The 25,361-nt window shown below is 40.1% G+C and overlaps 1 protein-coding gene and 1 long non-coding RNA gene across 8 annotated transcripts in view; one reads left to right on the top strand and one right to left on the bottom strand.

The window, feature by feature from the left end:
- Window positions 1–413: 413 nt before the first annotated feature.
- Window positions 414–14,549, bottom strand: LOC148687311 (uncharacterized). 3 transcript variants are annotated; one of them, XR_015947449.1, is made up of 6 exons: window positions 12,291–12,422; window positions 11,793–11,908; window positions 7,740–8,513; window positions 7,428–7,563; window positions 6,728–6,785; window positions 414–1,639 (listed from the first exon to the last, which is right to left on the bottom strand). It is a non-coding gene; the product is annotated as an uncharacterized LOC148687311 (long non-coding RNA). The 3 variants fall into 3 exon arrangements; XR_015947446.1 differs by lacking the exon at window positions 414–1,639 and adding an exon at window positions 14,421–14,549 and having other exon boundaries at window positions 5,701–6,785; window positions 12,291–12,327; XR_015947447.1 differs by lacking the exon at window positions 414–1,639 and having other exon boundaries at window positions 5,701–6,785; window positions 7,740–7,817; window positions 12,291–13,361.
- TENM3 (teneurin transmembrane protein 3) overlaps window positions 14,254–25,361 on the top strand; it is a 1,254,397-nt gene continuing 1,243,289 nt past the window's right edge. For all 5 annotated transcript variants that reach the window (XM_088659538.1, XM_088659546.1, XM_088659521.1 and 2 more), the window contains exon 1: window positions 14,254–15,159. The gene's annotated coding sequence lies outside the window, so the exon portion shown is untranslated. The remainder of the gene's footprint in view (window positions 15,160–25,361) is intronic.

Here is a 25,361-nt window from a genome sequence, read left to right as displayed (position 1 = left end):
AGACAGGAATAGCAGTGTTCTGACTAGTATAGCAGATCTAATTAAACTAGAATAATACATGGCAATGTAATCTTACACATGTTTATTCAGATATTAAGTCCATTGTGCTTATGGTGCTTATTCCAAAGTAAGTGTGCACAGAATTGCTGCCTATGCCTTAAATCCTATATATACCCTTACCTGGGGGGGGGGGGGAAATCCCATTGGAAAAAAATATGATTTACTTTTGAGTAGACATGTGCAGACTTTCACTGCGTGAATGTCAACAAGCTGTCACCTAAGATATAAGCATTTTACTTTTCTGCTAATATTGCCACAAGATATATGAATATTGCTTGCCCAAAATATTGTAGAACCTATACACATGGACATATTGGGTAACAACTAAAAGACAGGTATGAAAAACAGTCAAATAATAACACAAGCTGTTTATTACATGAAACTAATTTCATTGTTCAGATCAAAAATATAAAGTACATGATGCATTTTTAAAAAAAATTTATGGGGAAACAGTAGCTATTAACATGCAAAGAAATATGAATTAAGCACCTCCTATTTAAATTAAAGTCCATTTTTACATGTCTAGTGCTACAGTATTTATTCCATAGAGATTCAATTGTTTCCTTTATATTTCTGTAGTTTTTGCTTTGGCATTGAAATGGTTAAACTTGTCTCATCTCTTCTCATTACCCAGAATATTTCATAGGTAAATCTACTCAAGAAAGCTATTGTGCTTTTTGATCAAAGTGCAAATTGATGCTAGGGTATAATAAGCAATTTAATTTTTAATGAGCTTATTTAGGCCCAAGGTTATAAGAAAGGTTACAAGGTGCAAAAATAACCTAAACAAAAATAACAACAAAATCCTGCTCCAGAACACTAATGACAGTGTCCAAAATAAAATTTGGTGGAATAAAATTTAGCAGAAATCATTTAATATTGCACTACTGTATTTTCTTTTTTCAGAACTGTGACTAAGAATGAGCAATGTATAGCATATTAAACAATACTGGAACACATAAAATGTGAGAGGCTATTTTTCTTCAAAGACGTCAGCTAACCAATTTGTTGAATATAACTTTTCAAAGTCCATGTTCAAAAGGTTGTATTGTCGTTTGTTAACTCTGTATTACCTCTCAAATCTTTACAGAGAAGCAGATTCTTTGACAGCAGAGTCTATCTTCAGGAACTTTAATTTTTAAAGCAGAAAAAAATAGAAATTTTGTATGTGGCCTTTAACAGAAAGGGCTATTTGTGGCTTGATTCTGCAGCATTCCCACCAGCTACACGTAAAGAGTAGCAGGATGTGAAGCAGACCCTAAGAGGAAGGTAGGATCATGTAGCAGCAGCTAGTTCCCATGTTCCCAAATCATGTTTGCCTTTAGAGGAGAAAACCAGCACTCTGAACTGAAATCACATGAAGATCAAATAAAAGAACAGTAGCCCAACCTGCCTATGATCAAGGTAGTACCTGCATTTTCTTCTCTAGAAAAACAATCCAACAGCAAGCCACGGACTATGGCTGGTATGTTGAAACTAACCATAGTTTAGTATTAAACTGTAATCCGCAGTTCAGGTGCCATGGGGTTTACTTAACCACAAAGGGCAAAGCTTCCAAAATCATCTTCTCAGCTGTGAGCTGGAGGAAGAGAAAAGAGTATGTGCAAACAGACTGAGGTGAGTCAGTAGTCAGGACCCTTCAGATCAAACAACAAACTAGAAGGCAAGGAGTGGGACTGATGTAATAGAACTGGGGGCCATAGCGTTACCAATTTGGGGTGGGCGGCTCTATTCCATGCCTTGGAATATGCTGTCCCTATGCTGTCCCTAAGGACCAGTATGGCCACTGTGACGTTTATACGCTGTTTGCTTAGTTTTATCAACCTGACCCATCAAGGTCTCCCATCAGACTCCATGTTGACTGACTGGGCATTCCAGGAGGGGAGGGGAATGGTTGAATGTTTAAAGAGAAGGGACAGCCGTTTTGTCAGTTGAGAGGGTGCTGGGGAAGTGGGAGTGTGAGGGTGGTTGTAAAGAAGATCTAGGAGAGTAGGTTTAGGTTAGGTAGTTGTTAGGTTATCTAGTTAGTACATGAGTAACAAGGATATTACCATTGAAACTAAGCTTGCACAACAGGAATACCTTAAAGCAACCATTACGTTCTTGAGAAATAAAATTTCCAGTGTTAAAGTGCCAATCAGAAAATCATCTGTGTTATTTTCCAGCCAAGGTACATGAAACTCATTCATGAGGACACCCATTAAAAAGACAACATTTCCTTGAAGAGTGGAACTGTTAGTGTGTATCTTTGGGGTGCACCAAGAGGGCGAGCCAGGCAGACAGACCCAGGGTGTCATAAAGTTACCTCAGGGAAGGGGCAAGCTTTTACAGAAAGGGATTCTTAGAGGCAGAACTCCTTATCATGTGGACACAAGGGATAGTCTCAGATACAGCCCTGAACTTTAACAGGTACCTGGCCACAGTTGTGCTGGAAGAGCTCTCTCTTTTGTATAAAAGAAGAGCAAATAGAATAAAACCCTCGAGTGCATGAAGGAATACAGAAAGGCTAAGGGTAGCAATAGGGGAGAGGCTCGGTTTATCCCAGACCATCCCTGTTAGTTTTTGCAATAAGTGAGAGGTAGAATAAATAAGATGGAGGCAAGGGTCTTTTGTCACAGCCCCATGCTGTTTATCTACATAAAGTTGTTTGGGTAGGACATTCTGGGTTTGGGGTTCTGTCACCAATACACAGAAGACACTCAGTTCTATCTCTCTTTTCTGTCTCATTCACAGAACGCTGTGAACCCAAGCCTTCTCAGAAACCTAGGGAGGCCTGGAACACTGGCTTTTGAGGCTCATAGCCATAATAAATGCAGCCATGAAACATGACATGTGAACACAAAGTGAGGCTCCAAATAAAGAAGAGTGAAACATAAATTGAATTTCAGGTTGTAAATTATTGTTTTGGTTTTCATGATTTTGCTGTTGTATTTATTAAATTTCTGCAATTGCTTTAGTTAGCTTATAATTTATATTTTCAGGTGTTAAGTTATTGTTTTGCCTTTGTTATCTGCCTTGATCTACCTTTCATGTTCTTAAATATTAAATGAAGGACAAATCAAGAAGTATGATAAAGGAACAAACCAGAAGTTGGGACCAAATAATAGTGAAGATACCAGTGCCTAGGAAGACTTTGTTGCTCAAGCAAATTTCATTTGGAGAAACAACTCTTTAATACTCTTTCCTGCCTAGAAGGATCCAATGGTCAGCATGGGTGGAAAGCACTGTTCACTGACAGGCTGCAGTTCAGTGGGTCACCACAAAGGGCAGCCACACAGATCTAATAGCTCTTCATACACATGCAGTGCTTAACCATGGTGTTCCTCATATCTGCACAACAGCTGACATGTTTTTGGAGAAGGTCAACATTTTTGGCCTCATGCTGGATGCTGTTCTCAAAGTGAACCCACATTTTAGGAGCAGCTTCTTGGACAGCGAAGGCAGCTATATTCCAAAGGGAAGCTTCAGATAATGTTCCATATGTATGGAATTAAGTACAGTATATGGTCCATTGGATCACAGGCAATATCAGTAATGAATGAACTAGTGAAATATATACCAAACTATTAGGCTTTAATATTTTATCAGGAAATAGCATTGATAGCTCGTCATGAGGTTTAAAAAATCTGGAGTTCCAATCTTATGTCACAACTCTTCTTTTCAATATATTGTGTTTCTCTTATTGTGTGGAAGCAGGGAATTTGCTTAGCAGGTTAGGTTTTCATGCCTCTTTCTTCACTTTTGAAGTATCTATTCTCTCTTATCACAATGGTTGCTGTAGAAACAAATGTGGATGTCTCAGATGAAGCATTATGACTTCAGGTAAAATAGGTAGAGAGCAGCACAAGTTAAGACAATATTGTTGGAGATAATTTAAGCTGCTAAGAGAAAATAAATAAAATATCTGACAGGGGATCTGAAGGAGATAAGATGTGATACTCTGCTGTATGTATTTCGGTTACCAAATAGCCACACAAAAACAACACTGAAATAAATCCAGGGTTATAGCAAGTTATTTCAGACTTCTCCAATGAAATACATTGCAATACAGATTAGAACATTCCTCTGAATTCCCTCAAAGCCTCTGGCTATTGTGCAATAGATGGCAATTGTTAGGATTTTATAAATGAATTCTAGAGTCCTCTAGAAGTTATTATATTTATTTTCTATGTTCTTTAAAAGTTCTAAATTTATGAACCTCCATATCGGCAAGTCATTATTTGTCTGTAAACCTAAGCTTTCTTTCTTCAGATGCCCATGGCTACAGTCCTACAAGATGGAATCACGTACACACCTACCTTTATAGAAATGGGGGAAGGTCCAGCTCTTCAACTAAAATGTTGGACAAGCAATGCCAAACTATGGACAGGATCCCTATATTGGTACAACCAGCTGCTGAATCCACCAAGGTCTTCCCTGCTCTGTTCAGTCCTATGACTCACATCAGCCACACATGGAGGAGATGACTAACCAGCAAGCTCAAATAGCTTTGTTCTACCAGCTCCAGGGGGAGGAAGTGCTGCTGATTAATGTTCCTGCCCTTGAATTCTATTGGCCTTAGCTCTTAGGTACCAAAAATGGCTTACTGTGAAGACTAAGGTTTGAATTGAAATACTCTGGGCTTCAGATGAGTTGACAAAAGAAGTGATGATTAAATGGGCAAAAGATTTGGGGCATAATATTGAATATGATGCGTGGTTGAAATTATGGAATCAAACTTTAAGATTTACAGCATGTACTGCCTTGAAAGAAAATGTATATAAGATGATGTACAGATGGTATTTAACTCCAGTTAAATTAGCTAAAATGTATAGAATGAGTGACAAAAGTTGCTGGAAATGTAAAGAGAAAGATGGTGAATTTTATCATATGTGGTGGACATGCGAAAAAGTTAAAAGATTTTGGGAAAGTTTATATAACGAATTGAAAAAGATGTTTAGATATACTTTTCCAAAAAAACCAGAAGCATTTTTGTTAGGAATAATGGGAGGAGAGATTAGAAAAGAAGATCAAACACTGTTTATGTATGCAACAACCGTGGCTAGGACTTTGTTAGCCCAAAAATGGAAATTACAGGAATTACCTACAATTGTGGAGTGGCAGATAAAAATGATGGACTATGCTGAACTTGCTAGATTGACATGCAAGATTCGTGACCAGGGGGAGACAAGGTTTCAAAAGGACTGGAGTAAATATGTGGACTATATGGAGAAAAACTGTAGATCATTAAAAACTCTCGCAGGATTAAAATAAACCTTACGAATTGACCAATATGTCAAAAAAGGAACTGCAAAAAAAGGGAATTAACAAGAAACCCGCATGAAAGGAGGGGGGGAAGTCATAGCTCGGCGGAGCAAGGTAAAAGATGTGAATATAAGATTTTGTATAAAAGATTGGTTTTGTTAATTTGTTGAATTTGGAAAATTGGAATAAAATGTATTTTTTTTAAAAAAAAAGAAATACTCTGGGCTTCAGCAAATATATCCCCGCCCTTTCATTCCTTCTGCATTTCTTATGCAATGGTGCTCTCCCAGTTTTAAAGAGGGATGATGCTGATAAAAAGTGCATTACCTGCCCTATTTTCAGTGCGGGATATTTGCTGTTAAAGCCCAATAAAGAATAAATTTCAGGAGCAGATGATATGGCACCAGGACATAATGCCTGTTGGAAAATATATTTAATTATTCAAATATTTTACAGATGTAATTTTGTCGGATCCTTCGAAGACTTTTAAAAATACACTTTTACATATTCTTGCATAGTTAAAAAAAAAAACCCTGAAGACGACCATAAATAATAAGCCAACATAATAACAAAATTTCCTGCTAAATGACATCCGGAAATAAGTTTAAGATTGGGTTGTCAATCATGTGGAATGGAAATAAGGTTTTTTTATATTAAGAGCTGGATAAAAACACAGAAATGAAAGCAATAATTAAATGGATCAATTTTTGTTACAATATAAATTGCTAAGAGCTGGCAGTCTACAGGTCAGTTTTAGCATGGCTGTAATTATATGTGTAACAATACTGCCAGGCAGTAGCAGAATTAACTGTGTAGTGAAGCAGAGGATGCAGAGAAGCCTGTAGTGAGGTGTTTTGCCTTTTCAAGAAGGAAAGGCATTTCTTTCTCCTCGTTGGGATTGAAACCTCTGTGTTTCCACTATACACTTCTCCCACTGACTGCCCATTAATCCTTTGCAATACATAAACCCTGCTAAGCAAAGCCTCAACCGCAATCTACCACAACAAGGCTGACATAAACATCATCTTTCCTTACAAAAGCAGTAATACAGCACGGTTAAAGGCATAGTTCTCTGGACAAGCTACAATAAAAAATAGAAAACAAAATATAAGACATAAAATACATATACATTTGATTGTCAAGGCTGTCCAACAGCGGTTACTAGCCACAATGCCTATGTTGTACTTCCACTGTCAGAAATAGTATGCCTCTGAATACCAGTTGCTGGGAATCACATGTGACAGTGTATTTTTGCACTCAGGTTCTGCTTGTGGGCATGCCACATGTCATTGATCACTGTGAGAACAGGATGCTGGACCACTGGTGCCTCTTCTGATGTTCTCATGAGCCCTGTATTATTATTATTTTAGTATGGCAGTGCTGTTTCCTTCTTTAGGTCCAGAGATTACTCCAGAAAACTCACCTCCTTCTGAGTTTGGTGGGTATGCTTTTCCTTCGCATATTTCTTCCTTGCCTGGTTGCTGAAATACCGTAAGCAAGGTGTGAGTGGCAGGGTTCTTCAGATAAAAAAAATGACGCTGCAAGGATACAAAAATACCTGACTTTACTGTGCTATCTGCAATTTGTACCTGCTTCCATACACGACCCAATACAGTGGCTAAATTTTGGGTTCGTCACCTCTGTAATAAAACCCCATTCATATAAAGATGGGATATAACCATATTTGATTACTTCATTCCTGGAATGGCTCTATAGAATCACACACTCGTAGGGTATGAGGTTTAAACATCATACTGTAAGTAGGGATGAGAACGAGTGCTTTAAGTGTTGGTTAACAAAATATGCAGAAGGCTACGGAAACCATGAATCTTTCAAAGCAGAAAGGGGAAGGATAATTGTAACATAGAGGCAGGTGCAGAAAACGCTCTTTTAAAAAAAATACAAAATGCTTCAGTCTACAGAAACCTAATATAAAGGTACATTTCAGAGAGTTCTTTTACCCTTTCTATTTGATGTTTCAGTCTTAAAAATAATTAATGTTGGAATTTTAATATATGGTTATTAAGTACAGAAGAACTGAAAAATGAATAAAAAATGAAGGAGGCAACTACAAGCAACTCAATAAAGCAATTCACAGCATTTTGAAACCAGCAGATCCTTACTTAGCCTGGCTTTGACTCTCTTCATCTTTTCTTCTGTTATTCTTTTTCTTTTTGGTCCTTTGTGACTCTTTCCATTTTTCTTTGCTCCAGTCACCTGCTCTTGCCTCTTTGTGTTCTTAACCCTAATTTCTCAACACTCCCAGGAGGAAAAAAAATATATACAGTTGCTTTACCGAGGAAAGAGGTTGAATTCATTGAATTCAGTAAGGATTTCAGGTGATTAAAATGAACAATATCTGACCAATTTATAGAGCAAGCCGATATAGGCAGGGGGCGAAGGGGTGGGGAGACTAAAATACAAAATGAACTCACCTTTCATACTTGTGGTGCTGTGAAAAGTACTGGAAGCAATCCAAAGTGAGGGGACCCTGGACTTAGTGTGTCCAGGACCTAGTGTGAGATATAAGTTTTGTTGAATGAACAGAAACAGTGCTATCAAATACCACTGTGCTAACAAATTCAACATACATGTAAGTGAACAATTGTCAAGGAAATTCAACACAATCACATTTGACTTTCAAAGATGATACTTTATCAAAATGAGGGGAATGGTAAAAAGTTGAAAAGGAAAAGGAAGAGGGTCAAAGCTCTTATAGTGAATGTATACTGCAAATCAGGGAAAGTGCCATCAAGGTAAATTAAGTTTCACCCACTACAATGACATACCACATTGTTGCATTATGGAACTGTGGCTTTTTCTAATGATATACCACTATGTTACACTGAATTTCATTCATGTAAGTGGGTGTGATCCTACACAATTGAACATGTTATGACCCTTTATGCACCTGCATGCTTTGGATCTCCCATTAATCACCCAAGAAAATGGTAGGAAAGAACTGTTTGCTAGAATACTACCCCAATTATTACTGCATGCTCTGATCCATGCAAACTGCAGGAAAATAACAGTGCAAAACTCCCACGATTTTCTAGGTTAATGGGGTTGCAATTAACGAGGAAGCAATTGGCATGGAAATGAAATGAAACTGTCGAAATCATAATGCTGCTATACAAATCTATGTGTGACCACGCTTGGAAAAGTGTGTCCCATTCTCATTGTCGCATCTCAAAATGAATATTGTAGAGCTGGAAAAGGATAAGAAAAGAGCAATCAAAATATGTATGAAGGAACTCCCAAAAGGTTACAGCATTTTGTGCTTTTTAAGTTTAGGGAGGGAAAGGCAAGTAAGGTGGGTGGGGAGAGAACGCCATAGAGGTGTATAAAAGTATGCATGTTGCGGAAAAAGTGGAGTGTTTGTCCCTCTTTCATGAAAGTAGAACTTGGGATGATCCAGTGAAGCAGAGCATGGGAAAATGTAGGCCAGATTAAAGGAACTACTTCTTCATACAGCACATAATTAAAATAAGGAACTTAACTCCCTCAAGAGAGGACTAAATAGCCACCAACTTGGATGGCTTTAAAAGGGATTTAGAAAAAATATCCTTGGATTATAAGGTTATCAACAGCTATTAGACATGATGGTTGTACCCTGCCTCCAGTATTGGAGATGCCATGCTTCTAAATGCAACTTGATGTAGAGAAGAAGTTGTGCTCTTGTCCTGCTTGTGGGCTTCTGAGAGGCATCTGGTTGGCTACTTTGAGAATAGAAGGACAGACTAGATAGGCCTTTGACCTGATCTAACAAGACTCTTATTATGTTTCCATGCCTCTCGATTTGTTCCATGGTGAAAATAAAACATGGCTTAGTGTTATTTGCAAATGCAGTTTCCCTACAAAATCTTACAAGTGCTCCATGTTTGTTTCATGAGAAGTTAACCTTCCTTATCCACTTTCCTTTCTCCTTTAGAAAAGCCTGTTCTTCTTCCTTCTGTGCCTCTTGCATGCAGCCCAACCCCATACTTATTCATGTGGAATTCCCACAGCATTCAATGGTGCTTAGTCCCAAATAAGTTTCCATCGTGTTGCAACCCTAACGGGAAAAATGGTTCTGTATACATCTTCTTTTATGCCTCTAGTAAATATATTTTAACACCAGCAGGGGGAAGGCTGGTATGTCTTGTGTTTTTGCTATGCTGACTCCCTGGGCAGTGAAATGAACGGGACAAGATTGATTTGGTATACTGCTTCCACCACCTGCAGTTTGGACAGGCACATTCCAGAGTACTGAGGTGACAGAAGCTTCCTTGCCACTGGCTGGTGAAAAAGGCAACCCAGACAGAGCTGACCAGGGGGACAACTTTGCCTCGTCCAAATCTCCTTCCAGCATAGTGGACCATCCTTGTTCATCCTTGTTCCTATCTTATTGGCCGGAAGTGATTGGTTCTATGTAGAAGAGGTAACCTAGAGTTTGTATTGTCTTACAGCAAATATAATAAGTGTGTTCTTTCTTATAGTGTATCTTTCATAAGGTATGTGGAAACGCAGGTGTCAAGTTAGTATGCAATAAGCAGTAATTATAAGAATTTGAAGACTTCACTGACATTTTCTTCTCTAATTTACCTTGAAGTCTAATAGGATTAGCATCAAAGATGAACATTTCACTAATTTAAATAAACCAGTTAAAACAATACAAATGGGTTGTTGTTGTTGTTTTAAAAAAGTATGTGACACACTTTTGTTACCTACTGTTCTTCTCCATGCCTGAAGAAAACTGGCTGAATCCAAAGGGGTTTTTGTACTTAAGTGGCAGTGACCACGAGGATTGACAAGTACAGCAATCACCTTTGAGAAGTGATTTCTAAGGATGTTAAGACCATAAACTGCTTTCATTTGGAAAGCTTTCTTTAATAGATGCTTCAAAACAAAGCCAACAATTGATCTGCTCTTTGGAAAAAAATGTGTTTTTGTATTTGAGAATGTGCTTTATCATGGAGAAGAAAACATGCACTTATCTTTTCCAGTTTGTTATTATTTGACTACAGTGGAGTTACAAAGTTCTAATGCAGAGAACCATGTAGTTTGTAGTACTCTTTTGAGAAATGTGAATCTATGTGAACCCATTGACTTGCTAGTAGGTTAAAATAATTCTTCACATTTCCCATGCAGCATCTCATAATGCTCCAGCAGTTGCTGCCAAACTAATATTAATCCATAGGAACATTTGTTAAGTGTTTATCTGTGATATCACAAGAACAGAAAAATATAGCTGTGAAAAACTGTTTCTGCATTGTGCATTCCATTCCTTTGGTCTGGAAGTGTTACAACAGTGGCTGCAGTTACATTGTACTAAATGTGCTGAATGTTCTCCCACAGGGCTAATGGTTCCTTAGGTAAAGGTAAAGGGACCCCTGACCGTTAGGTCCAGTCGCGGACGACACTGGGGTTGCAGTGCTCATCTCGCTTTACTGGCCAAGGGAGCCAGTGTACAGCTCCCTTGTGGCCCGCATGACTAAGCCGCTTCTGGTGAACCAGAGCAGCGCACGGAAACGCCGTTTACCTTCCGGCTGGAGCAATACCTATTTATCTACTTGCACTTGACGTTCTTTCGAACTGCTAGGTTGGCAGGAGCAGGGACTGAGCAACGGGAGCTCGCAGGGATTTGAACTTCCGTTCTTCTGATCGGCAAGCCCTAGGTTCTGTGGTTTAACCCACAGCGCCACCCGTGTCCCAATGATTCCTTATCTAATCTCAATTAGGAGAACAAAAAGTACATTCCCCCACTATAATAATTTTGAGTATATCTTGAGGGGGGGAGTCAAACAGTTTTTGTTTTGTTTTTACTTCTCAACTGATAATAATGGTAATATAATTTAAGTTAAGAAAAAACAGTGACAGTTTTTCACTTTCTTTTTGCATCTTTATTCAAGCAACAACAGGGTAAGGGTTTTCCCTCTTCCTGAGTTGCTGAAAGATGTGCACCAGCAGGGAGGAAATGCCTCGGTAAGACTTACTGAGGCTACTGCAGCTGGGCTTCAGTGGCTCTGAAAAGCCAACAAATGGTTCCCTGGTCAATTTTCACATTTTGCAAATCAGAAGTGAAATAAATCCTGTTTGTTGTGTGGCTCACATGAGCAGGTAGGAAACATAAAGCCTTAACAAACCATTCACTGCCATAGATCTCTCTTGAGTTCAACTTGCAAACAAACTACATATGTAACTATATATCATAGGCCAGTGGTTGTACCGTCTAGTTGCATTAACATCTTCCCTTAAATTTGATTTTTCTTCATTTGTAAAGTAATAGGGGGGGAAAAACAAATTCTATACATTATAATTTTGGGGGGAGGACTTTCCAACACGGTTTAGAATTTTGTTTGCAAATACCAGTTAGCAGCCAGAACTCCAGATTGGAAAGAAAATACCATACAGTGACCCGAAAGTGGGAATGTGAAGAGGAAGAAGCTCACAGTTCGATCTTATGGATTCTTAAGAAAAATTACATGTAAAAATGAGCATAAAATTACCTTTGAAGAATGTGCCTGTAGATCACTATCATAATATATACCTCTCCCCATGAACTCTGTGAAAAAAACTGCAGCCAGAGAAGGCACAGGCAGTTTGTCCTTGTTCCTCTTCTTTCCTAGGAAAAAAAAAAGATAAACCCACCTTTATTCTTGGAGAAGAGAGATGAAAGCACAAGCTCAGGGTGCATCACATTCTGTACTTCCATCCAAAGCCAAGTACACTTTTCTGCCAATCCTATCAAAGAAATGGGTACTGCAAATGTGGAAGACTTTTGTCTTCTGCAGTGCCTCCAGAGGACTCAATCCCCAGACTCACTTCAAGCACTGTTTCTTCAGTTTTCTCATTTTCCTTTATGCAAGTCTTGCAACAGCTGGTTGAAGAGGATCGGAACAAGTGCTAGAAATTTAAAATTCATGTTTGACAATTTGGGTATAAAATAGTCAGTATATGCTATTCAGTGTATACTATAGCTCTTTTTTGAGCCCATTTCCCCTTACCTTAACGTTTTGTTTCATTTTTGGTATACACGGATCACTACAGTATAACAAAGAAACAGAAGACATGAACATTAGTCATATTATAGAAGCCTTTTTTGTTGTTGTTGAATGTCCTTGTCTAGTAATTATTCTCTCTTTTTTCTTTAAGGTTATCTTAGAGTGTCTTTCCAGAGAAGTCCATGTGTGGAGGGTGATTGCCAATTATATTTGTTTTGTGTCACATATGCATAAAGCTGAATCAAGTCATTTAAAATGTGTCCACTGTGTTTAGCGCCCTTCTTAATATACAACACATTTTGAAATGTATTGATTTTAGATTCTTTGTGCTTAATTTCTAAAGTGTGAGCTGCCAGCCTCAAATATTCCTGGGTGTCCACTCTGAGGGTATGCCTTCTTGGCAAATATATACATATGGGTACAAAGAAAAAAATGGAAATATTAGGTTTGTGATACCTCTTTGCAAAGCCCAGGTGTATACAAGATAAGAAGTGACATTTGCACAGAAATTTCACAGAGGCTTGCATTTCAGTCTTTTGGTCCTACTGTTTCATATCTCTAAAGTTATATATATTATCTGCCCACTGATTATTGTATTTCTTGCATCTATCAGTAGGCTCTGTTCCATGAAACTTCATGCCACAATGCAACTGTTATACAATGCAATCCTATGTATGTTTTACTCATGCACACTGAATCCCATTGTTTTCAAAGGGGCTTACTCCCCAGTAAAGTGCATTCAGGATTGCAGCCATTGCTGTTTTTGATAACCAAGAGCTGGTCATTATTGCTTCGAAATGAGGAAAATGAAATTTGTTATTATATTACTTCACAAATTTCAGGACTGAGCTCTTTTACAGAAAGCTGGTTCAGTAAGCCTGCAACACCTTCCATGGTTACCTGGGATTAAGTCCTGCTAAAGTCAATGGTGGAAGTATAATTGGATAGGGTTGTGTTACTCCTCTCAGTAACCCTGGAAGGCAGCTTCCAGGCACTAGGCACTGTATTACAACTCAGCTTCTTCTTAGGGAAGTTATCACGAGTCATATTTGACTATTTTCATACTTATCTTTGTATAAATTAGTATTCCATTTAATACCTGATATGTCACATTTTCATACTCCTATGTCCCTTCCGGAATCTCTTCCTGTTATGCATTCTTTCATGATTATGTGAAATGACACTCCGCTGCCCCCACTTTTCATTCTCCTAGCCCCATAGTATGCTCCATTTCTCTCTTCCCCCAACCCTTCTCCATAGCCCCTTCCATCTTGCCTACCAACTGTGGACATTCTATTTGCTGCTTAATAACTCCCACTTGCTCCTCCCCCCCCCTTGTTCTACACTCTATTTCCTTTTAATCACAATTGCCATTCCTCCCATACATCTTTTTGTCAGCCTACTTACTCTTTAAAATGATCTGGTCTACCCCATTACTACATCAGTTCCCTCATTATGCCTGCCTCTTGTCTTAAACAAAACCAGATGCCTGCCAGCGCTGCCACCCCGCCCCCACTACTCTAAGAGGAGTGCCATTCCACCACCTAGACTTCTCCGTTCTTGCCCACGACCCGTTTGCACGAGTATCAGTCCTTCCTTCCCATTGCCACCTCATTTTCTCATTCCTCTCCTTGCCATTCCACCGGCTCCTTTGGAACAGGTTCCTCTTTCCCCTTGACTCCATTGACACCTGCTGGCCTCGGCTCCTAAGCCCCGCCCCCTTCCTCATTGGCATTCTCCAAGCGGCGCTCCTTCATGCCAAAAGAGAGAGAGAGCCCCCTCCGCGGTCACGTGCCCCCTCCCCGTCCGCTCCTGACGGGGGTTTATGTGCCCCATTCACGAGCGTTCCGCGCCAAGCCGAGGAGTGAAACAGTGGTGTACCTTTAAGGCACGTGAGGGAGCGAGGAGCGCGAGAGAACCCCTGCCGACACGGCACTAAAACCCCTCGATTAACAATTGCAAACTCGCCTCCTCCGCGACTAAAGGGCGTTCTGGTGGGAGCGCTCCTCCTGAGGAGGTTAATGAGGGAAGCCGCAAAGACCAGCGGCAGCCTGGAGCTTGCCGGCTAGGAGGAGGAGCAGGAGCAGGGAAAAGAGAAGCTGCAACCAGCAGCCTTGGGAAGCTGTGGCAGACCGTAGAAGCCGCTCGCTCCACGCCGGTTCCATCCGCAGACTGCGCGCGTGTCTCGCCTTGTCCGCTAAGCCCTCGGGTGCTGCGAGAGCGGCTGCCCTTCCCTCACAGGCACCTGGAAGGAGCTGCTGCTCTTGCAGCAGCCTAAGCCGCGCTCTTCGTCCTCCGCTTGCAGCCGAGCCCTTTCGCTCCTCAGCCGCCACCACAGTCGCTTCTTTCTTACCCCTCAGTTTCCCACCTCGCCCTCCCCGCCCTGGGGAAGGGCAGCTGATGCCAAGCACCGAAGCTGCGGGCGAGCACGGAGCAAGCTGGCGGGACTGACTGGGGTGGGCGGGAGAGCCGCGGCAGGAACTGAGGGCGCACGAGAGAAATAATTGTCTGTGTGAGAGGAAAATCTAATCTTGGCGCCAATAAGCGAGCCCGAGGAGAGCCGCGTCTTTGAGGAGGGGGGCGCGCTCGCGCAAAGCCATAGGATCGGACGGCGACGCTGCCAGGCTTTGCTGCGGCTGCTGCTGCTGCTGCTGCTGCTGCTGCTGCTGCTGCTGCTGCTGCTGCTCTTCGGCGTGACCGACGCGGCGAAGTTCGACGCAAACGTGTTGCTCGCCGCCGCCGCCGGCAGCCTCCACCTGCCAGCGCCCGGTGGTTGTGGCTCCCGCAGCGCTTGCTTTTCTGGAGCCCCGGCTGGCGCCATTCCGCGAAGGTGGGCGTCACTTTGCCTGCTCTGAGGACCGAGGACACCCAGGTACGCTCCTCTTTCGGGCTTCGCCTGTTCTGGAAGGGCGCGCGGGACAACAGAGCTGGTGTTATCTTTCCTCCCGCCTCCCTCCTCCTCCCCTCCCGGTTGTGTGTCAAACTTTGCCTCACACATGGCGGTGACAGCTCCCCCCCTTCCCTCCTCCTCCTCCTTCCCCCTCCCCGCCCCGCTTTCCCTGATGGGCGCGACTGCCCGAGGTGAGGGCGTTCGGGCTCGAGGAGGAGCCAAGACCCTCCTCCGTTATAGGAGCCGCTCGAGCCCGCGATTATATAGACGCCTCGTTTCAATAACGGGGCTTCGAGGCGTCAGGTTTTCCTCGTCGCTTATTTTGCTCCGTAGAAAGAGTTGAGCTGTGTAGGTAAGCAAGTTTTGAAGCTGCAGGAGGAGAGGCCAAGTTTGTCCTTGCTGGCTGCCTCTCGATCCCGGGAGGGGAGGCGATTTTGTACCTTAACTTTCACCGCCCTCGCCTCCCAAGCCTTCAACTGCCTGACACCTCAGCAGTCAAGTGATGAAAATCCTGCAGTTTTAAGTAAAAGGCTCCTTTTTCCAGGCTTGCATGGATCCAGGATTTGAAAGAAAATGCCTTTAGGTAAACACACTTTCGCCTTGAATGCGTCTTATTAAAAACCTGTAACGGTTTTTGAAGGTTTGTTTTGATGCGCCTCGTGTAAAAAAATAACTACTTGCCAACAGACGTGTTATTTTTAAAAGATCATTTTGCTTGCTTTGGGTTATAGTAAAAGGCTGCGTGTCTTGCGCCTCTATAGTGCTGTCTATGCAGATTATGCTAACTGAAATCTCTGCTTCCCTGAGACTGTTTTTACAGAAAATGTCAAGTCCTTTTTTCTTTAATATTAAAATGCTAGGTGAATATTTAGTAATAAGTTGGACACGAGGTATGCAAAGATTGCTGAAGCCACCTGCTGAATTGTTTGATTCCCGCCCCCTCAGTGTTGGGAGTTAGTTGTTAGCGTTGTACAGACATCCAGCAGATGGAGCAATGGAAAACTATACCAGATTCTGCATTATAATAAACGACCACTCTCTAATCATAGCTAAATAAAAGGTTATATTGCATACTTTCCCCAAAAGGGGAGGGGGGACTTGCCTGCTGCTAAAGTTCAGGATTGATGGATCTTTTTTTTTCCTTTTAAAAAGGTGTTTATAATAAATTGCTGGTAACATGTAGTTCTGCTTTTTCTGCCTTAGGTGTATTTCTTTGGTATTAATGGCTCCCATTTGTAGGTGTGTGGGTTGTTTTTGCAATGCACAGTGAAACACTAAATGGTTTGTAGTTAGGAAGGTATCTCTTTGTGAGTGCATGGCTGTATCTGTTGAAGCTACAAAAGGCTGTCTACAATTTAGACAGGTATAATTGGAAAATGTATCAGTTTGCTGCAGATAGTCTCAAGTAATTATACTCATAAATAAAATAATAATTTTAATTTTACTAAACACATGAAAATGTTTATGGTTGGGAATGAGTTTAGGTGGTTCTGTTGCTCAGATAAGCTCTGTAATGATGGCATCCAGCAGGTTATACCTGTTACAATTTGGCATCTGTAATATTCACTGTGCGTGCAACTCCAGAGTCCCTTTTTGGCAGTTCCTCACCACAAAAACACCTTCTATGACTACAAGTTAAAGTTTGATTTTATAATTGGCCTGCACTTGAATAAAGACTACAATCAAATGTAGCCAGTTCCAAAACTGTAACTGTTTTAAAGCGTGATCAAGGTGAAGTTTAGTGCCTGTGTATACTATTGATTTTAATCATGTTCTTTAATTTTCCATTGATTTTCATTGGACAGTAGAATGTACAACTTCTACTGCATTATGCTCTTTGATAGCCATGTTGATAATTTCCTATAAACGAGTGCTTATTGTTCCTCTTAGTTGGGCATTTACTATTAGGGAGGAATGTGGGTTAATTTTTGTTACATGATGAGTATACCAGTATGTAGTAGAAGGGGCAATGCAGAAGAAACCCATTTTGTTGTTAAATTTTCTATTTGCCTTCTAAAACTTTATTTGTCACCCTTTCACGTTAATATACATGCTGTATTCACTTATCCAAAAGTGAAGCGGGATATTCAAAAACAAAGTTTTAAAGGTGTTTGCAAAACATAACCCTACACTACATTGAGGACTGCTGGGGGGAATAATGCATTATTAAAATATTCTTTTTCAGGCTTGATGTGTATTGTCTTATAACCTTAAAGCAAATGCCTTTTTAAAAAGTTTTTTTTTTGGGGGGGGAGGTATTTGGGGGGGGGGTAGATTTATAGATGCAACTATGTTCAAGCATTTAGAAGATTGTGTCCTCACTGATGTTAGCATCTCTTGATCATCTTAGATGCAGCTACTTCAGCAGGATGTCTGCTTATCTGTTGGTCTTTAAGATTGGTCTACTTCTTGTGGCAGTAGAATTGTGGTTCAAGAGCTGATCTACAAAGCTGTTTTAAAACAATTTGATTTAAGTATATTCAGTCTCATTGAAATTAAATCGGCTTCATTCAAAGTAATTGCCTATTTGGGTCAAGTTGATAATTAAGTCAAGAGTTCTTAAGAAAAAGCAAAGCTTCTACCATCTGGTTAAAGTAGATGTTCCAGGTACATATTTAATTATGTTCCTTTATTGAAATACTTCCCCTTGGGTTTATCCTCAACTAGCACCATGCCTTTTCATGTACACTGGAAGCTGCAGCTGTTGTGGCACCTATTGGTGTTTGTTGTTGCCCATGAATTCTTCTAGGTCAGGAATGTGAAACCTATAGACTTCCAGATATCACTGGACTCCAACTTGCACCAGGCCCAGTCAGCGTGGTTAATGGTTAGAGCTGACAGGAGTTGTAGTCCAGATTTTCCGTCCTGTATGCAGAGAGATGGTCAAGTAGAGGCTAATGGGTTACATATTCTTGTGGGTGATTTCATCAGGTTGGGTTGGCTTGCTGCTCTGAGTTTTCAAAAGTCAATGCATTCAGAGGCGTGTTTCTGTTTTTGGACTAAACATGATTGGATCTATGTATGGCATTGGTGGTATTGGCTACCATGCCAGAGATGGTTGTGAGAAGTGTCAAACCTAGTATTGTAAAAAGTCATTACTTGGAGAGGTCACATGTAGCTCTGAACTTTGTTCTGGAGAAGCTGCATTCCTTTAATTATAGCAAATGGAGTAAAAGTTGGCATTGCTAGATAAGTCAAGATGTAATTAACAATGGTACATTTCAATTTGATCAGTATATATTGTAAAATAATACATATTTTTAACTCCAAAAAAATCTCAATCTTAATATATGTAATGGTAGTTCTGTTTCATTCTTCATGTTAGATGTTTGCTTTGACCACAGTAACCTATAATAGCATAAGCAAATTTTTTTTATTAGAATTACTATTGATATAGGACAACCTGAAATAATGTAACCTGGGTTTTGACAGTGGGTGATTTGCTGTTCATTATTACATAAATTGGAATTGCCTGTGCTAAGATGAAAATGAAAAATACACATATTATTATCCAGCATGTTGACTACTTACCGCTTTCTCTTGAATACAAGGGAACTATAGCTACAAATGGTTCGATTTTTTTTTAATGCTTGCTGTTTGCATTAAGAGAACTATTGTTTTTATTTGAAGATAATAACCCACATAATCCTGAAGCTCCTGGTGAGTAAAGCACAGCACCTAATTTTCCTACTATAAGCTAAAGGTTATATTTAATGTGTTGATCTGAGTGATTACTGCAGTGTACATTTTAAATCAATTGATATTAAAGCCTAGCTGAATCTAGATTATTCTCGATTGAAAGGCTAGAGGACTATGCTCTGTCACAAACCTCAGTTGCCTTACTCTAGAGAGGCTTGTGAACAACATACTTCTGCTTAAATGATATGGAGAAAATATTGTGATAGTTTCTGAATAGGTCCAGAAGAAGGTTGTGTGTGAGTGAGTGAGTGAGTGTGTGTGTGGCTGCAATGGAAATAAGAGTCACTGAATTTGACAGGGCTTACTTCTGGGTAGACATGCAAAGTATAGGAACACACTGTGACAGAAGCATTGCTGATCATAGGGTTAGGTGTTGTTGTTGTTGTTTAGTCGTTTAGTCGTGTCCGACTCTTCGTGACCCCATGGACCAGAGCACGCCAGGCACTCCTGTCTTGCACTGCCTCCCGCAGTTTGGTCAGACTCATGTTCGTAGCTTCGAGAACACTGTCCAACCATCTCGTCCTCTGTCGTCCCCTTCTCCTAGTGCCCTCAATCTTTCCCAACATCAGGGTCTTTTCCAGGGTGTCTTCTCTTCTCATGAGGTGGCCAAAGTTAGGTACAGTGCTCCAAAAATTTACACCAAGGAATAACATGTCCTTCTTGAGGTGTTTCACCCATGCTCTAGAAATGCATATGTAGAATGTGAGGAATAACTTGCTCACTCCTGCTTTGGAATGGCTTCATGCACTACCCAACTCTTGGTTGAAAAAAATAACATTCCTTTTCATGTGCATCTATGTAGGGTGAAAGGCTTTATAGACTTGACCAAAACAGTTACTCGTTTTTATAAGTAGTTGAGCATAGTAACCAGACAGAGCCAATGATTTGGAGATTTCCTAAAAATAATCTGATTGCATGTCATATGATAATATGACTTCACTGTGCTAATCCCTAGGAAGTCTAATTTGCGGGGGAGCAAAAGTTGAGATATTTCACACTAGCACTGTCTCAATGGTTCTCTGAATCCTACAGCAGGAGCTAAAGGGAAGCTAGAGGCAAAGAAAAAACCTGACAGAGATTTAACATCCTGAAGTAACTGGAATTCAGGTGGGCAGGGCGCTCCAGCAAGAAAGGTAGGTCTAAGGGTAAATGTGTGAGCTTGAACTATACTCAAAATAAACTGGAGAACTGCCACTTTAACCTGGTCAGACACTTTCTGTCCAGGTAAATGATGGAGATGGAACATTATTTAAGTACCATTGTTCATGATTGATTGTGTTCCTTTGTTATCAAGGCAACTGAATATTGCCTACTATAAATAGCCCAATAGTAATGTGCACCAATTTTGTACTGCATGCTAAGGGCAAATATCATTGTCCAACATATAAATCCAAATTCTATGCCAAAAATTATGCTGAAAATGTTGCATTATGAAAACCTTGTACAATTTTTCTTCTTTATGCATACTTTGAGCAATGCATACTTCTTTATGCATACTTTGAGCAATGTTTAGCTTTTTAAGATAAAAATGGATAATAAATCATACAATTTATGATACTAAACTAAAACATTGCACTTTGACGTGAACACAATTAAAATGAAGATTGCAGCCAATTGAGATTTCACTTAGAATAAATTATGCAGACAAGAACAGTGTGCATATGTGTTCCAGTTTTGCATACTTTATTCCAAGCTGGTGTTATAGTTTGGAAGACAGAAAATCAATGGAGACTTTTAGGGAGGGACAGATAGGTAAAGGGAATAAAGCAAGGATGAGGTACCTCAACCCTCTCTAGCTGGCCCTCCCCAGACCACACACCCTCCTGAGTCAAACCTCCTCACCAGCCTGCTTTGTACCTTTCTTGAGTATTTTTGCCTGGCTTAAATAAATCCCTCAACTCTGGTTATACTTCTTGCTTGTCTGGATGGAGGCTAGAGAGGGGTGTGATACCGTGAAGAACTAGTCTACTGTACAGAGCTAAGATTCATTCCTCATTCTGCTCACTTTTCCTTCAGATCATGCCCACTTTTTGTTCTGGCCCCACCTATCATGTGGTCCATGGAAAGCTGGAAAGAATGGAATGTAATCCTTAGGCCGGAAAAGACCCCAACACCCCTGACATTATGTAGAAGCTTTCTGATTGGACAACTAGAGTAATTTTCAGATATTGCTTGCACGTGTTTTGAATATATTGGAATGTTCATAATCACTAGAAACCTGTCTTTCAGAAATGAGGGGCTGGCACAATCTTGTTTGTGTTGTTAAAATTTACTAAGTTTTATGCAATTCAGGAGTTGATTCTGAAGCTAATAACTTTTGACTATTTTCATTAGCAAATGTAATGAGGAAAATTACAGATTGCTTTAGAACTGGATTGCACCTTTCTATCTATTCCTTCTTTATTCCTTTCACTGACCTTGATCAACACGGGAAATTATTTTGAATTCTTTAACAGGGGGGGGGGATAGTTTTGAATTCAAGGAGTAATGTAAAAAAAGGTAAAGGACCCCTGGATGGTTAAGTCCAGTCAAAGGCGACTATGGGGGAGTACTTAGCTACTCAAGGAGTAGCTAAAGACATTGGTACAGGTTGCTCATGAGCTAGCTTTCTCAATTTATCTCTTCAGTTTATTCTTTTTCTGCTGGAATTTTTATATAAAAATAGTATGTGTGTGCTATATAAAGACAGCTGGGTTTAAATTCTTATAATCTAGAACTCTTGAGGATGGATTCTAATGGTTTTTAAATGTTTCAGTGTTAATTAAGAGATAATGTGAATAGAATAGTCTGTTATGACAGGATAATGATTTCTTACAGAATGTAAATTATGCAGCTTAATTTTTTTTTTAAAAAAAAGAAATAGAAGTGCTGTAAATGCAAAACCAAAATATTAGCAGTTGCTTCTGTTCCCATTATTAGAGCATTGATTCACAAACTATGGTGCATTAGGATTTTTCTTGCATTTTCAAATGCTATGGTAAGGATATAAAAAGTATCCTGCTGGATCAGGCCAAACACTCATTTAGTTCAGCACTTCTGTTATCACAGTGTCCAACCAAATACCCATGGAAAGCCTACAAGCAGCAAGCAATACAGTAATCTCCACATCTGTGATTTCCACCAACTGGTATTCAAAGTGGAGGTAGAACATAGTCATCACAACTAGCAGTTACAGATAGCCTTATCATCCAAGTTGGTGGCCAACACCACATCTAGTGGGAGGGAGTGAACTCTGTTGTTTAACTATGTGCTGTGTGAAGTATATTTCAATGTTTAGCTTCATTCCCTAAGTTCTAATATTATGACAGAGGGATACAACCCTTTTTCTATCCATATGCTCCACACCATACATAATTTTACAGAACTGTTATGTCCACTCTTACTTGCCTTTTCTCTAAACTAAGTACCCCCCAATGTTCTAACCTTGCCTCACAGGGAAGTTATTCAAATTGTCTTGATAATTTCGTTGCCTTTTCTGAGTCTTTTCCAAATCTACAATATCCAGAATACTGGCTGGTAGTTTAACTGCATTAACACCATCACTTGTAGGAGAAGGAGGAGACAGAGGGGGAAGAAAGAGCTGTGAGTGGAGGGGGGGCCCTTTCCATTCTTTGGATGCCCTGGGAAACTCAAGAAGCCTACTTTGCATGGAACTGGGTGTGGAGAGTGTATCTGAATGAGACACAGCTGTGGGGAGCCTAAGGAAGTACCCTCCACCCTTGGACTGCTCATAAAAAGCAAGTCTAGAATGAGAGATTAGGGTGATGTCTGCTGTTTCCAGGAACTCTTCTTAGAAATTGAATTGAGATATAGATATAGATGTGTGTGTAACTTTGTATAATGTAACATTGTTATATGTAACTGTGTATTTTTGTACAGCGGTACCTCGGGTTACGAACTTAATTCATTCCAGAGGTCCATTCTTAACCCAAAACCTTTCTTAACCTGAGGCACGCTTTTGCTAATGGGGCCTCCACGTGATTTCCATTCTCATCCTGGGGCAAAGTTCCCAACCTGAGGTACAACTTCCGGGTTAGCGGAGTTCGTAACCCGAAGTGTTTGTAACCCAAAGCGTTTGTAACCCAAGGTACCACTGTACTTTTGTTTTTGTTATCATCTGTTGCTTCAGTTTTCTCTACACTACTTAGATATTTTTTTTTAATTAAGTAAGAAATGGTGTGATAATCATATTTCCTCCCATTGACAACATTTGCAAGGAATTAACTACTCTAGCCTTGCTAGAACACCTATGTCAGGGAACCTTTCTATTGCTGTACAAGTATCATCCTGCTAGCATAATGCTCTTCCCACACCAGCAGAGAAATGCTTAAACTGCTCCCTTAAACTGCTTCAGCTGTCTTTCTGCTGTTGATCACTGTTTTAGATTATTTTGATGGCTGTTGGTTTTAACATTTTAAACACACATTGGTGTGTGCCTGTTTGTTTGTTTGTTTGTTTGTTTTTAAACTCTGCTATATAAATCCTGGTAGTGATGGAAAAAAATGATTGCTTCATTAAGCTTCTTAGAGATATTGGTAAAAAACCAAAATCTATCTCTGCCTTTACTCTTCTCAAAACAGTCTGGGAGTCCTGTCAGCACAACAATGCTCCAAATGGGGTTAAAGAGATGCACAAGTTGGCTGTATTTAAGATACAAGTTGGCTGTATTTAAGATTAAGTGCATTCTCCCAAAACCACAAGACCACGGCTCTCCTTAATTCACAACCATCTTTTACATTAAAAATGTAAACATTAGAAATATTTATTTACTTACCTAGCACATCAGTTCATGGTTCTTTACATGGATGTCCTTACCTCAAAGTTTACAATCTTAAATATTAGGCTCCTCGTGTATCAATCTAGTATTGACATCTCCCCCCACCCCCCCACCCCCCGATGCGGCTCCTTGGAGTATTACCAGGTGCAGTGCGTAACAGGCAGAAGTTAACAGATGCTGTTTTTCCCACCATGGACATATATTGATGGGGGAATAAAAGTCCTTTTCCAACTTCTGCCTGTCATGCAGTTGATAAAGGCATAGGGAGCCCTGTCGGGAGGAAAAAAGATGGCAGCCCTGTATATCTCTTTACAAAAGAAAATCCTGTCACGTTGTACAAAGAGTACTTGTACACTCTTGGTTATGAATGGGTAGAAAGGAGGGATGAATCAAATATGAATTTCCCTGAAGGTACATACTATCATTAATAATGTCTCTGTGTGTCTATAGGGCTGACAAACATGCCCAGCTGTACTTGATAGTTCTTTCATCCAGTCCTCTCACAATAGGGACCATCATATGCACAGTCATTTCTATGACAGTTTATTCTGTTTTACAGTAGAAAATAATGGCAAAACGGAGCTAAAAAACCCCCCATTCTTCTAGGTATAATACAGTGTAACTTAGTTAACTTGACTGTAAATATTTTGTACAAGGAAAGCAAGAGGGGAACTATTAAGATTCCAAAATGAAACTTCATCACAAAAATGCCTTGTAATTCTTAATATATCAAAAAGCCTTATGGCTGAAAGATGTCCCAAGTTGCCTTGCTGCATACATTAATAAATTTTGTGACTGCCATTATCGTATTCTATGAGAGGCAAATGTGGCGTGTTCATTTACCTGTGGGTTATGTCATCTAATAATTTTTTTAACAGGCTGCCAGTATGTGATTGGAGTTCTAGATTTGTACTAGTATGGATAGCATTATTGTAACTAAGACAGGGTACCATGCAGAATCTTCCAGAAAGCCTTTCTCCCACCACCCCATGGCTACAAAATACCTTTTTACAGTGTCACAGTATTCATTTACTTTCAGCAAGTTAGCCTACTCTTTGTGAGGCAGCAGCAGCCTAAACTGGCTTAGTACAACATGTGTAGAATATTACGTTTACCAACGTATCCGTATCTCTAACTTCTAATCCTCTCTTACTGTTTCTATAATCAAAAGCAAAAGTAACCTGAAACATGTCCTCATAAAGCCATATCAACAAGTGATTGGCTAAAATATGACTAACTCCTAGGATTTTACTTTTCACTCTGACAGAAGTTTTCTGCAGCTGTGTGCTCTAGTCCTTAGAAAGTGAGAGGAATGAAATTTTGGGTGCTGGTAGTGTTTTGTACTGTTCTCAAGGCATTGTAAGCACACTACCAACAAAGCAGCATCCCCTAAGACAAAACAATGGCAGACTTTGTCAAAAGCCTTACTGAAATCAAGATACACTATGTCCACAGCATTCCCCTGATCCATCAAACTAATAATTCTAATTTTTAAAAAGACATCAGATTGATCTGGCATGACTTTTTTTTTGGAGAAACCCATGATGAGTCTTCGTAATCACAACATCCATTTCTAAGTACTCACAGACTGTTAAATTATCTGTTCTAGGACCTTTCCTAGTATCAGTGTCAAGCTGACCGGTTGGTAGATACCTGGGTCTTCTCCCCCCCCTCCAATTTTTGAACATTTGCCCACCTCCAGTCTGCA

This window comes from Zootoca vivipara, chromosome Z1, assembly GCF_965207765.1.
Source record: "Zootoca vivipara chromosome Z1, rZooViv2.hap1.1, whole genome shotgun sequence".
In the NCBI taxonomy this organism is placed as follows: domain Eukaryota; kingdom Metazoa; phylum Chordata; class Lepidosauria; order Squamata; family Lacertidae; genus Zootoca; species Zootoca vivipara.
This window is presented reverse-complemented; position numbering and strand designations above follow the sequence as displayed.